The sequence below is a fragment of the Melanerpes formicivorus genome, unplaced genomic scaffold (genome assembly GCF_026170545.1).
Source record: "Melanerpes formicivorus ecotype bairdi unplaced genomic scaffold, bMelFor1.0.p_v2 SCAF_12, whole genome shotgun sequence".
NCBI lineage: Eukaryota > Metazoa > Chordata > Aves > Piciformes > Picidae > Melanerpes > Melanerpes formicivorus.
In genome coordinates, this window is record NW_027142364.1 from 20955165 (window position 1) to 20965876 (window position 10712).

At 53.2% G+C, this 10712-nt stretch overlaps 1 long non-coding RNA gene across 2 annotated transcripts; it reads left to right on the forward strand.

Moving 5' to 3' along the window:
• Positions 1–1368: 1368 nt before the first annotated feature.
• Positions 1369–9755, forward strand: LOC137444646 (uncharacterized). 2 transcript variants are annotated; one of them, XR_010988201.1, is made up of 5 exons: positions 1369–5607; positions 5989–6206; positions 7470–8024; positions 8179–8227; positions 9315–9755. It is a non-coding gene; the product is annotated as an uncharacterized lncRNA (long non-coding RNA). The 2 variants fall into 2 exon arrangements; XR_010988200.1 differs by having other exon boundaries at positions 6012–6206.
• Positions 9756–10712: the final 957 nt, after the last annotated feature.

Here is a 10712-nt window from a genome sequence, read left to right on the forward strand (position 1 = left end):
AGGCATCCAGCACCAGAACAAGAGGACACAGTCCCAAGCTGTGCCAGGGGAGGTTTAGCCTGATGTTAGGAAGTTCTTCCCAGCAAGAGAGATTGGCCATTGGAATGTGCTGCCCAGGGAGGTGGTGGAGTCACCATCACTGGAGGTGTTTAAGAAGAGACTGGATGGGGTGCTTGGTGCCATGGGTTAGTTGAAGAGATGGTGTTGGATGATAGATTGGACTTGATGATCTCCAAGGTCTTTTCCAACCTGGTCTGGTCTATTCTATTCTATTCTATTCTATTCTATTCTATTCTATTCTATTCTATTCTATTCTATTCTATTCTATTCTATTCTATTCTATTCTATTCTTCTAGTCTAATCTACTCTATTTCCATTCTCACTGGGGAGGTGTGTGGCCAGGGCAGGTGCCCAGGGAGTGCCTAGCTCCCAGCACACCCTTCCTCCTCTGCTGTGGACAGCCTGGGCATCCCTGTGCAGGACAGCCATTGCCCTGAGTAGTGCTTGATGATTTTTTACATCCATGAATTTCTGTGGTTTCTCTGAACTCAGGTCAGATATTTAGCATCTGCAGCACCCTGTGGTGAGGAGTGCCCAGGACTGCCCAAGCACCAAACTAGGCAGCACCTCCCTTTGCTCTTCCTCTGCTCGCTGCTCCTTACATGGGATGCTGAGGTTCTTGCACTGGAAAACAAAACAGGTGAGCACCCTGTGTGGCAACTTCAGGCTGCTTGTGACACTGGAAACCTCTTCCCAGTTGCTGTCACTGCCTGAGGTCCTTGTAGTTAGCCTCAACTGACAACTGGTTAGAAGCAGAGATAGGTCACTATGCCTGTGTGTCCTTGAGCAGAGATGGAACTGAGATGTCTCCAGCATGGCCTGGGAGTCCCCCAGCCACCACTCTCTCTATTCCTGCCCTGTGCAGAGGGGACTTGGCTCCCACAGCCCTGCTACTTGTGCTGCAGTGCTGACCTGTAACCCCTCTGCTTGTCAGCCCTGCTGGGAGCCCCTCATGCAGCAAGGGCAGTGGCCTGTACCTGTCACCTGCCTCTGGTCCCCTTCCTGCCTCTGGGGCACTCCACAGCAGGAAGGCAGTTTGAGAGTAAAAGCCCTTTCTTGTGGCTGGCAGGAAGGGGGGCAACAAACATCTGCCTGGGGGTTTTGTACAATAACCTGGATGGGGAACAGACCTGGGCCTGCAGTGCTAGCTTGCTGCTGGGAACCTGTCCCAGCCTGCTCCATGCTTGCACAGCTTCCTCCTTGGGCACCCACCACATGTGCTAGCCTCAAACATGTGCCACAGCTGTGCCAGGAGCAATGTCTCACTGGTTCTGGTATGGTTTGAGCCCACATGCCTCTCATGATAGCCTGCCCTAGTAGGCTGTGGGGCTGGGGGCTGGCTGCTGTGTGAGAAGGGTGCTGTGTGCTGCACATGCAGGGTGAGGAGGCCAGGGAGGTGCTGGCAGTACTGCCTGGTGAGGTGTGACAGATGACATGGGAGCGGCAGGGTGAGGATACCAGCTGGAGCAGCTCCATGGCTGAAGCAGCTGTGGCTGCTGTCACCAGCCTGAGCATCAGCTAGGCAGAGACATCCAGCACCCATCCATCCCTTCAGCAGAGGTGCCCTTGGGCTGGCAGTCACTGCTTGGTCCTACTGTTGGTCGTGGTTTTGAGCATTGGCACCACTCCTCTGGACAGTCTGTCTTTCCCTCCCCATCCTCCACCCACAGCATCCTTCCCAGCACCCAAACTTGACACCTGCCCAGTCACATCAGGCTGCTCCTTGTCAACAAGTCCCGTGAGACCCAGAGAGCAGGAGCTGAACTGGGATGTTCATTCACCTGCCTTGGCCTTGGCCAATCCTCCTGCCAAAGGGCTGCAACCACATCCTGCCAGAGCAGCGGCCTGACCTCCCCCCACGGCAGCTGGGCAGAGAAAGGACACCCAGGCACGGGAAACAGGGCTCAAGGGCATGTGGGGCTGGCATCCCCTAGTGTTCCCCTCCTTGGTCTGCCTGCCTCAGGCCTTGTGCTGCCCCTGTTTGGGCTGGGGTTTGGGCAGGGCGAGGAGAAGCAGGCGGCGCCTCCTGCCCTGGGCAGCGGCGGAAGTCTGCTGTTTGTTTAAGGTGCAAACAAGCGCTGTTAATCTGCAGCCTGTTTGTATTTCTCCAGAGCCCCCGAGCGCGGGCGGGGGGGGCAGGGAGAGGGTCTCCCCTTTGTGCAGGGGCAGGGTCAGGCTGTTGGAAGCAGAGGTGAGGAAACACAGAGGGGCAGCTGGAACCTGCTTTGAGAGGGAGAGATTTTTTTCGGCTATTTATGATAATTAGTGGGAAACGTTCCTCAGACATTTCAGATGATTTTGTAATGAAGTTGGGCTGAATGTTCCTGCTTTGTTCCACTGGAACCATTAAAAATCTCCCTTCTTTAGCTGCCTTAATGCAGTGTTGAAAAGGCACAATGGCATAAAAGTGGCTCTGTGCAGGGCAGCACGCCTCCTGCCCCACCAGACAGAAACCTTCAGAGCCCAGATTTTCTGGGTTATAAACCTCGGTGCTCCCAATATTCACGCAAAGGCTGCTGCAGATCCCGTGCCCAGGGCTCCTTCCTGTCCCTGACGTGTGTTGGTGCACATGGCGGCGTGCCAGCCAGCAGCAGCAAGCCTGTGGTAGGCTCTGGGGGAACAGCTGACTCCACCACAGGACAGGGCAGGCACGGGGAGGGCAGTGTCACTCTGCTCTTGCAGAGGAGCTGCTTTCAGCCTGTCGTCCTGCTGGAGTTTGCTGGGGTGACCTGCTGTGCTGGGAGGGGATCGGTCCCTGTGCAGGGTGAAATGGGCAGGCTAGCCCCAAGGAAAGCTCTTCAGAGCCAGATCCTGCCCTCCCACTCTAGCCAAGCCGTCCACCAGGCACCAGCACAGAGCAAGGCATGTGAAATCCAGCTGAGACCCTCTGGGTGGATCACCAGAAGGCTGCAAGAGGTGGCTCACTCTCCTCTTGCTTTGAGCAGTGGAAGGTTTCTCTGGCATAAGTGCTGAAAAGAAAATCCCCCTGGCTGACCTCAGGCATCTCTCAGTGCTGTCTCCCCAGGGGTGCTGTGCTACAGGGAGCTCTCCTGCTAAAGCCATGACAAAAGGGGAAAGTGGCAAGAGTTTTTGGTGCTCTGATGGGGGCTGCATGTGGTGGGTTTCTGTGTCCCTGTCAGCATTCCCTTCCCATCTCCAGCTGATGAGCTCAATGTCCCAAGCTGGGACATGGGGATGCACCTGGACCTGCTCCCCTCCTTCTGCTCTGCCTGTGGCTGGGTGAGGGCAGCTGACAAAAGCTTGGGCACCCAGTGTGGGCACCCAGGATTGGCACAACCCTGTGGTGCCATGAAGGCAGGAGGGTGCTGTGCCTGCTGGCCAGGCACCTTTCTTCCCAACTACAGCTGGCACTATTTAAATGTTTGAAAGCTAGATAGGATCATGTCACCTCTAATGCCTACCTGCTGCCCCATGGCTGGAGCCAATGAGCCCCACTAAGACATTAAATCATCAAGGTGAGGAGGGGAGGTTGATGGTTGGGAGCTCAGCGCTGCCCTGTCTCTCCACTTTGTCTGCTCGTGCTGTAATCAAGCAATCATCTCATCCCCCTCGCTCCTTTCAATGGGGAAAACCTTGCAGACAAATTCCTGCCAGCAGGACACTGGAGCTCTCCTGGGTGGCAGAATAAAGATACCTGTCACCTCTGCCCGGGCCTGCCACCAGCTCCCACTGGCAGCTCAGCTGGGGAGCCCTGTGCTGGTGACTCCAGGCAGAGTGGGAATGGTCTGGGAGGTCTGCTGGGAGGAGCAAGAGGGCTTTCCTTTTCCCTGAGATAACCCAGAGCCCACAGCAGTGGGGTGACACAGTGAGCCCAGCTGTGGATATGCTGCAGCCCTTGCCTCCAGTTTCTGCTTGGGCAGGCCCTGAAGAACCACTTGAATGCTGATGCTTTGTCATCCCTCGTGTCTGCCCCAGCAGTCTTTTCAGGGACAAGTCTCAAGACACACAGTACATTTTCTGTGGGACCTGGAGTGAAGGTATTGGAATACCTTCCAGCACTGCTATGGAGTATTTTGGCTGGTGTATTTCTGCAGGCAGAAGTGATGGATGGGTCCTGGGCAAATATGGGGATGTCAGTGTGGGGTGCTGCCTGCATCATGCTTTAAGCCTCCACATCAACACAAATTGCTCTTTTTGCAAACCTTGCTGTGGGAAACTGGCTAGCTGGATGTGCAAAGGTGCCTTGTGTACCATGGCATGCCCATGGTTTCCTGAGCAGCAGGCAGCAGCTCTGGCCAAGAAGCAGCACATCTGATGGACCAGACAGCTCTACTATCACCCCAAGCAGCAGCACATCTGATGGACCAGACAGCTCTACTATCACCCCCAAGAAGCAGCACGTCTAATGGACCAGACAGCTCTACTATCAGCCCCAAGAAGCAGCACATCTGATGGACCAGACAGCTCTACTGTCACCCCAAGAAGCAGCACATCTGATGGACCTGACAGCTCTACTATCACCCCCAAGAAGCAGCACATCTGATGGACCAGACAGCTCTACTATCATCCCAAGAAGCAGCACATCTGATGGACCAGACAGCTCTACTATCACCCCAAGAAGGAGCACATCTGATGGACCAGACAGCTCTACTATCATCCCAAGAAGCAGCACATCTGATGGACCAGACAGCTCTACTATCACCCCAAGAAGGAGCACGTCTGATGGACCAGACAGCTCTGCTATCACCCCAAGAAGCAGCACATCTGATGGACCAGACAGCTCTGCTATCACCCCAAGAAGCAGCACATCTGACGGACCAGACAGCTCTACTATCACCCTAAGAAGCAGCACATCTGATGGACCAGACAGCTCTACTATCAGCCCCAAGAAGCAGCACATCTGATGGACCAGACAGCTCTACTGTCACCCCAAGAAGCAGCACGTCTGACAGACCAGACAGCTCTACTGTCACCCCTTACCTGCCAGCACACCTCCACCCCTTCACTCTGGTTCCCCCCCTTAGGTCTGCTGGTTGCTTTCCAGCGGGTGATTTGCGCAAGCTCTCTGCAGCGGAGGGAGACAAACGCTCAGGTACGGAGCGGTGATGTGCTCCTGACCTTTCCCAGCGCCAGACAAACGGAGCCAGCAGCACAAGGAGGACACACAAAGGCTCTGTGCCGGCCGGAGCGCTGACCCTGCCGTGCCACAGCTACCTGCTGCTCTGCCACAATGGCCCCGCGGCTCCGGCCAGCCTGCCGGGGCCATGAAAAAGGGCCGGAGATAATAATGAGCCTGACTACCACTGCTCTCTTCAGAGAACTGAGTCAACTCCTTGGGAAGAAAGAAGCAAAAAGAAAAAAAAAACCAGAGGGGGAAGAAAAAAAAAAGAAAGCAAACCCCCTCTTGGATAATAAAGAAGTAACAAATGGAGCCTGAAAGCCTATAGAAGGAGTCTTAACCCAGTGAAGAAAAAAAATGTCAACATCTGTGGAGCTGTCTGCAAAAACAGAGCGAACCCCTAGTGAATACCCTCTAGAAAAGGCATTCACTCGAGGAAAGGCAAAAGGCTACATTTTTCTATGGAGGTATAAAGATTTTGATGAATCTGCCCTTTCCCTTTCCAGTGCAGTTGAACCAAGCGCTAATGTTCATCTTCAGCTGTATTAAAGGGTGCAGGGGGGACGGGGGGGGACGGGGGGGGGAAGAGTCTTGATCTGAAAGCTTATGAGGAGGGTGGATTTAGGCAGCCTGGATAGATGTCTGAGCACTAAAGCAAGGAAGAAAAGCAACAGGCATTAGAGAAAATACTGTTTAACAAGAGTTTCTTTAGTCAGCCCATTTGAGCAGAGATTGGTGGGCCACAAATTTAATCCTCTTAGTGCTGACTTAAACTTGTTTGTACAAAACAGGGAAATATAATATGAATGTAATAGTCACATTTGCTAAAATGCCTAATGAAAAGGCAGAGGTCCTTTGTTTTGATCTTCAGCCCTGGTGCAGGCTCAGAGTGTAGCAGATGTTTTCTCAGAAGTCTGCTTGGAAAGGAGGGAAAAAAACCAACAACAAAACCCAGGAAGAAAGGCAGAAGTTCAGAACATGGCTGTGTCCTGGCTGGCTGTGCTGGGCAGCACCACAGCATCCTCACCTCGTTTGTCACCTAAGGAGACCCTGGGCTCTCCAGAAGGTGAGTAGTGTCACTGTGGTTTTGAACCTACAAACGCCCCTTCAGGAGCAGTAAGTAAACAACACATGTTTGAGGTGGGGAAGTGCAGGGAGTTCTCTTTACTGTCCTCAGGGGGGTTGATGGGGGGGCACAGTGTTAAGGAATGGTCCCCAACTGGAAAGGCTGCAACTCCTCCCAAGCCAAACAAAGCTGAAGTCCCACAGTGTCAGATGTAGGCCCAGCAAAGCTGTCGTGGAGGGGCTGTAACAGTCATCTCCAGGTGCTTCCTATCTTGTGCTACAGACACAGCAGGAAACCCAGGGGGTAGAGTTGCTGTAGTCACCATCCTGCTAATCACAGATTCATTTAAAGACATGAGTGAAATCTTACCTAACAGCTAAACATTGCTATTCCACAGTAAACTTAGACTCATAGAATCAGTAAGGCTGGAAAAGACCTCAGAAATCATCAAGTCCAACCTATTACCTCATGACTAAATAAACCATGGCTCCAAGTGCCATGTCCAATCCTTTTCTGAACACCTCCAGGGACAGGGACTCCACCACCTCCCTGGGCAGCACATTCCAGTGGGCAGTTACTCTTTCTGGGAAGAACTTTCTCCTCACCTCAAGCCTAAACTTCCCCTGGTGCAGCTCGAGACTGTGTCCTCTTGTTCTGTCACAGGTTGACTGAGAGAAGAGACCAGCCCCCACCTCCTTTCAGGTAGTTGTAGAGAGCCTCCTCTTCTCCAGGCTAAACAACCCCTTAACAGCTCCCTCAGGCTCGTTGTGCTCAAGACCTCTCCCCAGCCTCGTTGCCCTTCTCTAGACACGCTCAAGTGTCTCAATGTCCTTCTTAAATCGAGGGGCCCAGAACTGGACACAGCACAGGCCTTTGAGGTTTCAGACCTTTGTTCTGACCCAGGACAAAGAGCAGTGCTGTAGGATCAGGCAACAGACATAGTGGGTAGAAAAGGGCATCTCCATAACTGCCTCTGGACCAGACTGACCCTCGGTGGGCACGCTGCGCTCCTCTCCACTTATCCATGGCACCGAGGGGCGGGTTCACCTACCCAGGGAGCCAACAATGCAGGCACTCCTCATTCCCCACACAGCTTAGACCAAATGTGATAAACATGCTTCATCTCCACCTCCTGACCTCATCCCTTTTAACAGCTAAGAGCTTCCAAACTGGTGAAGGGCAGAGACAGGAGATGTGGTGATGGGCTCTGGTAGGGCAGGCAGTGCTGACCCCAGTTCTCTTTTTGTTCTCTCACTACTACAGATCTGAAGAAGCATGAAAATGTTAAAAATTAGTAATAATTTAAACAACCAGCTGTGCTCACCTCTGCCAGAGCAGCAGAGAAGTGGTTACAGCTCTTGTGCATCAGGTGGTATGCATTTCCTTCGCACTCCTTGCCCAGCTCTTCCATAATCTTATCTACATCCTCCTCTGTGAAGCTGAAAAACAAAACACACAACAGGAAACATGGAAAGATGCAGTGAAGAGAGTGATACCTGCCCAAAGAAGAGGACATTGTTGAGCATTGACAAGAAGGACAGGCTTAAGGCATGGGCACACATATCTGGGGCTGTTGGAGCCTCTCACTAACAACATGGCACAGGTGATCCCCACGTTATCCACACAGCAGGGTGCGACAGCATGGATATCCTGCTCACCACCAGGAAACTCTCAGCTCTGCTCATTCTCTGCCTGTCATCCCACACATAAATTAATTTCCAGTAGGGCAGAGGAGATGCTTTTTCCATGAAGGCAGTGGAACACTGGAACAGATTGCCCGGAGAGGTAGTTGAAGCCCCATCGCTGGAGATATTCAAGGTAAGGCTCAGCAGGGCTCTGGGCAGCCTGATCTGGTTGAGGATGTCCCTGCTGGCTGCAGAGGGGTTGGGCTAGATGACCATTGGAGGTCCCTTCCAACCCAGACCATTCTCTGAGTCTATTCTATGATTTTTCCTCTGAGTTTCTCAGACAGGTTAACAACTTGCCCTGAGAAGCTGTGGTTCCCTCCCAGGCCAGCCCAGGTGGGTGCTGGCAGTTGGTGCTTGATGGCTCACAGGCCATGGGTCAAAGCTTGGGACAAAACCAGGCTTTGTGCTGCAGGTTTGGATGCCTGGTCATGGTAAAGTGCTCCTAAGATGCTGCTTGCTGGAGGTGGAGGGGTAGCATGGGGGCAGGCCTGCTTGCTTTCTGCTGTGGTGAATGTCAGTGCAAACTAGGTAAAGCTTGTTTCCTGAAGAAAATTTCCACTCTATTAGGAAAAGAAATGCCCTGGTGGGTTTGGAAGCACACCAGATGTTTTCTGGCATGGCCCACAATGTGTACAACATCTGCTGTGGGGAGCAAATATTTTCCACAATCACGACATCTTTTGTCAAACACAAAACTCCTCCAGTCTCTCAATTAAGAAAGAGAAGAAACAAAAAAACAGCTTTGAAAGCAGACATTTTCTGACTGCCAGGGTGCTGTGCTTTGGGTGCCACAGGAATGGACCTCTCCAGCTGCAGAGGAGAGCCCTGGGGTGGGGGTGTTGAGCTGGGTTGGTGCTCATGCCTGGCTCCTGCTAGCGGGCACGTGCCATCGTGTTGGTGTCGTGTGGTTCACATCCCTGGCATCACCCAGCTCCTCCCCATCACTCATCACCGGGTGGGAGGATGACAGGTGCTGCATTTCCCAGCAGGAACCTCCTCAGGAAGGTCTCCCAGGGCCACTGAGACAGGTGGCAGTTCTGGGGACAAAACAGAGGTATTTGGAGTCATGCTGGTGAGGACGTGCCTGCAGCTGGACAGTGATGGCTGATGAACTCTGGTGCTGGTCTTGGACAATCATTGCTGCTTTGGGTGTGAAATGGTGAAAGAAAGACTTGCAACAGCCAGCTTGCTGCCTGAAGAGAATGGATGCATTTCTACTAGTGGAAGAAAAAGGAAACAGGCTAATTTTGGGGGGCTGCCATCACTGTTTTGGGAGGTTGCTTCCTTGGATGAGGAAAATGTAAACATGGGAGGTTTTTCTGTGGGGCAGGGAAGCTCTTGGTGCTTAGGGCTGCTTGCTTGGGCAGCAGTGCCTGTGTTCTGTGCTGGCCAGCAAACCTCGTGTGTCATATCTTCCCAGGTGCCACGGCAGGACAGTGCAAGGCAGAGCAAAGAACATCAGAAGAAAGTCATAGACACTGGCTGTCTCCCTGTCACCTCTGGCACCCAGGTCTGAACTCCCAGGTGGCATGCAAGGTGTGCAACCCTGCGTTGGGGACCAAGGGAGCTGACCACCAGCAAATGCAATGAGTTGAAAGGCAGAGGAGCCCTGAGGTCAGTGGTAGCATCTTCTTGGTGCCAACTCCTGCTTCCTCCCATGCCTGCTTTCTTTCTCAGTCTGTTATCCCGGGGGTGACAGCAAAGCCTTCAAACCCTGCTAAGTTTTCTCCTAGCACACCTGGTTCCTGAGCCTCCTGTGCAAAAAGCACGTTTTTTTTCACCAGCACCATCATTACTGTGATGTGAACAACAGAGTTTACAACCCAATAAAGCCCCTGCCCTCCTGTGCAGGCTCCTCTTAGGTGGTGCTAACGCTTACAAGATGTGCAAGGCTGCAGGGCAGCCCTGGCGACCAGCGGCCCAGCACGCAGCTCGTGTTTTACATCACTCTGTGGCCAGTCCCTTGCTAACGAATCCCAAGGATCAGCCTCCTGCTACCGGCAGCTCTACAGCCTCTGGGCGTTGGTGCCCACCGCAGCTCCTGCTCCCAGCTCCGCGGCAGAGCCCAAGGCTCTCTCCTGTCTGTGATGGGTGCCCCTCCCCGCAGCCCACTCTCCGTTCCCCCTTCCGTCCGCAGCTTGGAGCTGTTTCTAGCCCGGAGCCTGGCGCAGGACGCCCGGGCAGCGGGGGAAGCTCGGCATTGTCTCCCAGCGCCGTTGTGATCACACACTGCGGCTAACGTGATTTACATCCCGCAGTCGACCTCTGCGACTTCAAAGCTCAGGCGAGAGGGGGATTAAGCGGAGGGACTGAGGCCAGGGGAGCCAGGAGAGGCCCGGCTCACCTTTGAGCTCCCGTCATCCCCTCCCCACTAGACCCGGGATAATCATCTCCCTTTGTGCTGCCGGGGAAAGCCGGGGTGCAAACACAGGGACCTTGTCAATATTGGTTTTTGAGAAGACTTTTTTTCTATTCTCCCATGTCTGGAGTTTTTGTACCCAAATCCCTCTGAGGCTGTCCAGTCTTCCCCTGGGAAATCGGGATCCCAGGGGTCCCCACTAACACCAGTCATTGATTGAAATTTCACACCCACCTGTTTGCACACAAGATTTAATTTGGTTGATTCTTCATGCCCTTTTCCTGCTTAATCATCAACCTATTGACCTTAATATTAAAAAGGGCTAAGGGTGAGGGAGAGAGAAACTACATTTCTGCAAGGGAACAAAAGCTGACAGAGAATAAAGTAGGCACAGCCAGCCCCGAGCTAATGAGTGCCTGCCACACACGGGAGCAGAAACCCCTGTGTGCTGCCTTGGCT